Source organism: Ambystoma mexicanum, chromosome 2p (genome assembly GCF_040938575.1).
Source record: "Ambystoma mexicanum isolate Mex_15411 chromosome 2p, UKY_AmexF1_1, whole genome shotgun sequence".
Classification (NCBI taxonomy): Eukaryota; Metazoa; Chordata; class Amphibia; order Caudata; family Ambystomatidae; genus Ambystoma; species Ambystoma mexicanum.
Genome location: NC_090923.1, coordinates 513331858 through 513338403, shown reverse-complemented (window position 1 = coordinate 513338403; position 6546 = coordinate 513331858). Strand labels below are relative to the sequence as shown.

Here is a 6546-nt window from a genome sequence, read left to right as displayed (position 1 = left end):
GGTGAACTTGGACGTAATTGAAAAGGTGGAGGGCCCCACACCATGGGTATCCCCCATCGTAGTGGCGAGGAAACCTAAACAACCGGACTCCGTCCGAATCTGTGTGGACATGCGGCTGCCCAATAAGGCCATCAGGAGAGAACGACACCTGACCCCGACGATCGATGACATCATAGCTGAAGTGCAAGGGGCCCGGTTTTTCTCGAAGTTGGACTTACGAGCTGGGTATCACCAAGTTGTTCTCCACCCAGACTCCCGTTACATCACGACTTTTACCACCCACAGGGGACTCTATAGATACAAGCGGCTGAGCTTCGGAGTGTCGTCTGCAGCCGAGGTGTTTCAGAACTTAATCCGTGGCGCTCTCGCAGACCTGGAGGGCGTCCTAAACATTAGCGACGACATTCTGGTCTTTGCTAGGACTGAACCTGACCATTTGAAACGCCTAGCCAAGACCCTCGAAAGGCTGCAGTCGCTGGGGCTCACCCTCCACAAGGACAAGTGTGAGTTCCTCCGCCCGACCATTGAGTTCTTTGGTTTCATCTTCAAGGAGGGCGGGGTATCTCCTGACCCCAAGAAGGTCCAAGACATCAAGACGGCACGCCCCCCTGAGTCGGCATCAGAGGTGCGGAGCTTCCTGGGAATGGTGATGTACTGTGGGCGTTTCATCAAGAATCTCGCCTCGAGGTCGGAACCTCTGAGGGCCCTGACGAAAAAGGATACCATCTGGCAGTGGGGCCCGTTAGAACAGTCGGCATTCGAGGACATCAAGGGTGCCCTGACAGGCAAGGACACATCAAGAAAACATACGGCGGGGTCTTCGTCCGCAGCGGCTGGAACCGGGCGACGAAGTGCTGATCAGGAATCGGCATCCCCACGGAAAGCTCTCGCTCCCATATGAACCCGAGCCGCTGGACGTAGTGGCAGTAAAGGGATCGATGGTAACGGCCTCGGACGGGAGGTCGGCCGTCACTCGAAATGTGAGTTTCTTCAAGAAACTGGGGGACTCTCGAACTGAACTCCCGCCTGACCCGGATGAGACTGTCCTCCCGGATGAAGATACCCCCCGGGGGGAACTCGTGGGGTCACCAGAACGAGGCACTGGAGCAGCGGGGAGTCCGGCGGCTGAGGTAGGTGGGAGGTACCCCCAGAGGGCTGGGCGAGGGAGACCTGCCTACCTCGGAGACTACGTGCTGGGGCCGATTGACTGTGTTCCGGAGTGAAGGGGACCTGGGAGGCTGATAATAAAAGGGGGCATGGGCCTTGTAAGTTCGCAAGTGACATTGTGTGCAGTGCTATGTTTTGACGTGTCTGTTTGTTATTGTTCCTCCCGGAAAAAGGAGGAGTGTGGCGTTGCCCCATGAGGGGATACGCACGCGGCGGCGTGACGTTGCACGTCGCCGCGTGCGCCTTAAATAAACGGGGCGTTCCCGGCCGCGTTAGAGCGACCGGGGAGCCCGAAGCACACAGACGTGTCCGTGTGGAGTCTGTGGGTGGAGGGGCTCGCGGGCACGCATTGGGGGCACCCAGAGACCCCCAACAGGAAGCAAGCACACTGTGGACTATTTCCGTTTGAGGGGAAGACAGGTCTGTTTTCTCTGCCTGTGTGACACCTTACTGTACGCGTTGCATTAGCCAGCAGGCTGTTGGCTTGCGTCCTCCCCGGTGTTAGATAAGCAGCAGTGTGTAGTAGTATCAGCGCTCAGTCACGCCGCTTTTGAAAAAGAGAGAGCCAGCCAGCCAGGACTCTCTCCAAATACAGACATTTACACGGACAAGTCACACGCCTGGGAGAGCACTGACGTGATCATTCTCGGATCCACGCTGCGGCCAGAGAGGGGGGAGGGGGCACTTTAAACGCAAAATGCAGCACCAGAAGAAAATCCAGAGAGGGGTGGTGGGCGAGCACGGAGAATGCGAGGGCGCACACATCCTGTTTCTCTCCCATTAGGCTTTTTTTTTTTACCCTCTAAGTGACTCAGAAAGCCAGCAGCGTCCCTCAATTTATAAAAGTTATTTCGCGTTCAAATCCAATGAGTGAGACATCGACACGGACACGAAGGCAACAGAGGAGGTGGCACGTTTCTGGGCTGAAAAACTGGCAAACTAAATGAAAGAGTGAAGGGGATTTAACGGAACGTTCTTTTTATATATATATATTTATATATGAACGCGCAGCGGGGAAAGGCGGAAACATCGGAGTAGGATGAGGGAGATCCCCGGGGCGCCTGCTGAGAGGACGGCATCTCCCGTGCACACAGACCAGCCGCGGAGGGCAGCGAGAGCTTGTCGCTCGGTTCTCCTGGACGCGCGCGCCTCCTGTGACAGCGCCCAGATCCCCAGCCTGGGCTTGGATGTTCCATGCCCGACTCCTGCAAGCGGGGAAGGCGCAACAAGTACATTGACCGTCACGTCTTCCTTCCTCTGCGAGACTTTTCCAAATGGATGGCAGGACAAGTAGCCCACGACTCGCACGTTAACTTCATCGCCAGTTTCAGGTAGGGGGATGGGCAGAGTCGCTAGCGTGCCGAATGATCTAAGGCTGGGCAAGTGTAGCTCTGCGGAGCATGCACCCCCCAACCGCGACTGCGTTCTCTAGCTCGTGGAAGAGTACTGTCCTGTAGAAATCTGTTCTTATTTGTATTTAGGGTGTACTCCCCCCGCTGTTTGCATGCTGCTGCTAATTGGCAAATGTCACGAGTCAGCAGGACCGTCAGTCTGGCTATTTACCCAACCACGCATTGCTTTGTGGAACTCGTAGGCTCACTTTTGTGATTTGAACATTAGCCCGTAAGTCCGTGCATGCAGCGTTTTAGTGGCTACAGAAGGTGTCAGCGGATGGCCATGCCTTGAGCGTATAGATAAAACCACTGGCGCGACCCGTGGGAGCAGAGCACTTTTCTTAGCTGCATTAGGCATTCCAGAAGCGCACCACCGTTCACTAATCGGTGAGATTTGCTGAAATTGTGAAATACAGTTCCAATTAAAGCATGTCATTGCAATGCAGGAAGTCTGCGCAGAGTGCTGCTGAGCGATCACCAGGTGGAGCGGTGAGCGGGCGCAGGGCAGAATGACACCGCTGCGTCCAGAATTGATGCCTGGTGTTGCGCCCGCGAGAAGCCTAAGAGCTGGCATTCTGGGTAGTGCTACTACCCGCAGGTGCCCTAACGGCCTTAGAAACAATGAAGGGGAGTCGCTGAGTGGCTGCCACAGGGCCATTTTAAAAGAGTGATAGGTGACGCGTGGGGTCCCTTTTAGTTCGTGTAAAGGATGGCGTCCGCTCCTTGCTCCAGGCTTCACTTTGCGCGCCTGCGCCGGGCTCTACCTTAGGTGTTGCAGATGCAATTAAGTAATTCGAATGCAGATTGGTTCCCCGTCCCCTTACGCTTGCTGTCATCTGGTAACTGCTTGAAATACCATCCTGGGGGTGGCCGGGTCCCTTTCCCGGTAGATGTGTAGAGGGAACGTGTGAGAATGTGATTTCCTTTGAGTAAAGTGTTTGCTGTATCTGAATGCTACTGTCGATTACTGCTCATACGAAGCAGCAGCCCTGCACCCACCTTTTCCTAATAAGACATTTGCCGTTTGTTGACTACTTCTGTCCCTCCCCCAACGCATTCAATAAGGGATCTAGGCGTGTCTTCGGAAAGCACTTGACAGGGAGATTCTTAGAGTTAACCCTTCCCAATATACTCCAAAAAGGCATAGTTAATGAATGTGGATACCCTTCATTGCAAATGATACCAGTTTTCCTTCAAAGTGCTGATAGTTTCCCGGTGAAGTGTTGCAGTCCTGTTAAGAAGTGGGAGTCTCGGGGCCTTTACAAAACGTTTTTCAATCGAGACCATATTGTGCGCACCAACTCTTTGGGAATGTTTGGATTCATTGACACCTTCAAAAATATTTGTTTGTGGAAAAGGTCCTTTGGTAACAGGAGCAGTTTTAACACAAGCACACCACTGATATATTCTGGCTGAAAGATTGCAATGTGTGGCTTATTGGTGGGCAGACAACATGCACCAAGCAAGCTAAGCCACACCCCACAGCCTAGTAAAGATGGCAAAACAGAAAGTGAGCATTGCACTGTGATCACAGCGAGGCCCACATCTTAGTATAAGGTGTGTTCTCCGCTGCTGAGCATGGCACACTGCCCTCTACCTCCTATCCCCCTTTTGTGTGCTTGGCATCAATGTGGCAAGTGCAAAATACTTTCCAAGATTCTGCCCAGGTAATTATACATTTCTTCATATCTGGAGCACTTTAAATGTTTAACAAAACGTGCATAGCGTTTTAGCAGCAGACACACATAGCTGGACCCTCATCCATAATAAGTAGAACAATCTAATTAATTAAAATACATCTTTACCGACATCTACCAATAGCCCTGCCATCGATCCTAATATAATGGAGACTTGGGAGCCCACTTCTGTCTGCAAGGCCTTATCAGTCACTTTTAAATGTGTCAAGGTGCAACTTGAAATGTATTATAATATTAGTTGACGTTGGAGTACTAGATAATTTCCTGGAATATTACGAGCAGGGGCATATATATAGTGTAGATATGATATGTAGGAGCCCACACTTGTGTTCATAACATATCTCATTCACTATGTCAAGAAAACTAAAAAGATTCTGAAAAATTCAAAGGTGCAAGGGAGAAAATGCGACTCTGGCACCAAAAGTCACCAATATGCAATCACGAAAACGAAAGTGTGCCAAATTGGCGGACACTCGCGTCCTCTGCACACCTAATGTACTGACAGTATGGTCAGTCAAATCTTACTGAAGTTTAAGAACGGTTGTCCTCTATGGTAGGAAGTTAGGTAGTGTGTGTTCAAATTCATGAAATCAACTTGCATCAACTTTACAATATTTAATCATCACATTTCCAATATCAAAGAAATTCAGACAAAAGTGAGTGAAAAATGTATCTAATGAATCCATGTGTGGTTAAAATTGAGCTTTACGTGTTTCGGGATAAATGATCCCTTCATCAGGAGCAAAACATTCAAGAAGATTCTGTTGTTCAAACTTCAACTCATATCTTCAAAGTTAGCCAAAGAATTCCAGTAAGTGTGTCAGGTATACATAAAAATCAATGCATATATAGTGATATGGAACCAAATGACACTGTATCCTTACCCCAATCCCGAAACCCATATTACACAGAAATATTTTGGCCAATTTAGCTTTGCCATCTTTCAGTTAAATCTAAACATGAGACTATTAGGTGAAAACAGGCACTGGAATAACGAGCATGTTGATTCCCACCTTGCCATGTCAACCAGGTCTTGACCGTTGACTTCTAACCAATAGGGAACTCTGTACGTCCTGTATGTTTAAGAATGCATGAATTCCTTTTGCTGTTGTTTCTTTTTGAGAATCACCACAGCTGCTTCATTGTTTCATTTCTGATGTAAAGGAAGGGTTGCCAACATGATGTCCGTGTTAAAATCACACATAATCCAAGCTTTGCTACCTTTGATTGAACTTACAATATCATGCTTGGAAGATACAATGCAATATCTTGAAGGTCCTTAGACTTCCACATCAGATAGTGGCCGTAGACTGAACAAGTCCCAAAAACAGTCATGCTGGACAGTACCTTTTCATAGAAAATAATAATTTCCCCCTCAAACAATGTCGACTGAGGGAGGAGTATGCATAGAATGCAGGACTAGGGCAGCCATGATACCTAGAGAAGCATACATCCGGCAAGAAGGGATGGTACAGATTGAAACCGATTCACAAGTCTAGCATTGCTGGGAATCGCACTTCAAGAAGTCACAAAATATTCCTAAAGAATTGCTGAGCATAATATGTAATTTTTAGGAATTACATTACCCTAGAAACATAATGAAGTACATAATTAAACAACACACAATTTTTAAAAAAAGGATGTGTGGATTCAAATCTACACCCAATCAGTGGCCATAGTTATCAAATGTATGCTCAAGATGCCATCGCTGTTGCCAACATTCGGTTCTACTAAATGGAACATCCGTCTGTGTCTTTCTGATGGCCCCATCCATATAATCACCTGGAATGACTTTGATGCCTAATCAAACTTAAGAATGGCAATTTGCAATACTGTGTACGCTAAAGCATTAAGTCAGATGTAAGCATTTGGTCTACAGTTCTCCTGCAGTGTCAGGGCTGTGCAGTGATTTCAGTACAATTACATACGCTTACTGGCTGTATACAATTTGACCACTACAAAATATGTTCCCGATGTCTGCTGCTGTCTCAGTGTGCCTATGACTAAATGACTACAGATCTTCAGAAGTACAGGGATGAGTAGTTGTTACTAAACATCTACTCAGCCCCACACTACTACTAAAGGTCACTGGAGGGTTCTCAATGATAAAGGTGAAATAGTAAGAACATGAATGTTGCCCCTTCTTTGCCCAAGGGCAGGCTACGCTCTTCAAGAGGGGTGTGAGCCAGCAAGGAAGCTTTCAAAACAACAATAGTACTGTGGTACCAAAACAAACTAAATGTCCAAACAAGGTTCTATAATAAATATATTAAACTAAAATGACAATC

General features: G+C 48.2%; 1 protein-coding gene across 4 annotated transcripts in view; it reads left to right on the top strand.

Annotated features, from left to right (window-relative positions):
• The first annotated feature begins 1904 nt into the window (after positions 1–1904).
• Positions 1905–6546, top strand: part of HRH1 (histamine receptor H1) — a 1870597-nt gene continuing 1865955 nt past the window's right edge. For all 4 annotated transcript variants that reach the window (XM_069643929.1, XM_069643927.1, XM_069643928.1 and 1 more), the window contains exon 1: positions 1905–2498. The gene's annotated coding sequence lies outside the window, so the exon portion shown is untranslated. The remainder of the gene's footprint in view (positions 2499–6546) is intronic.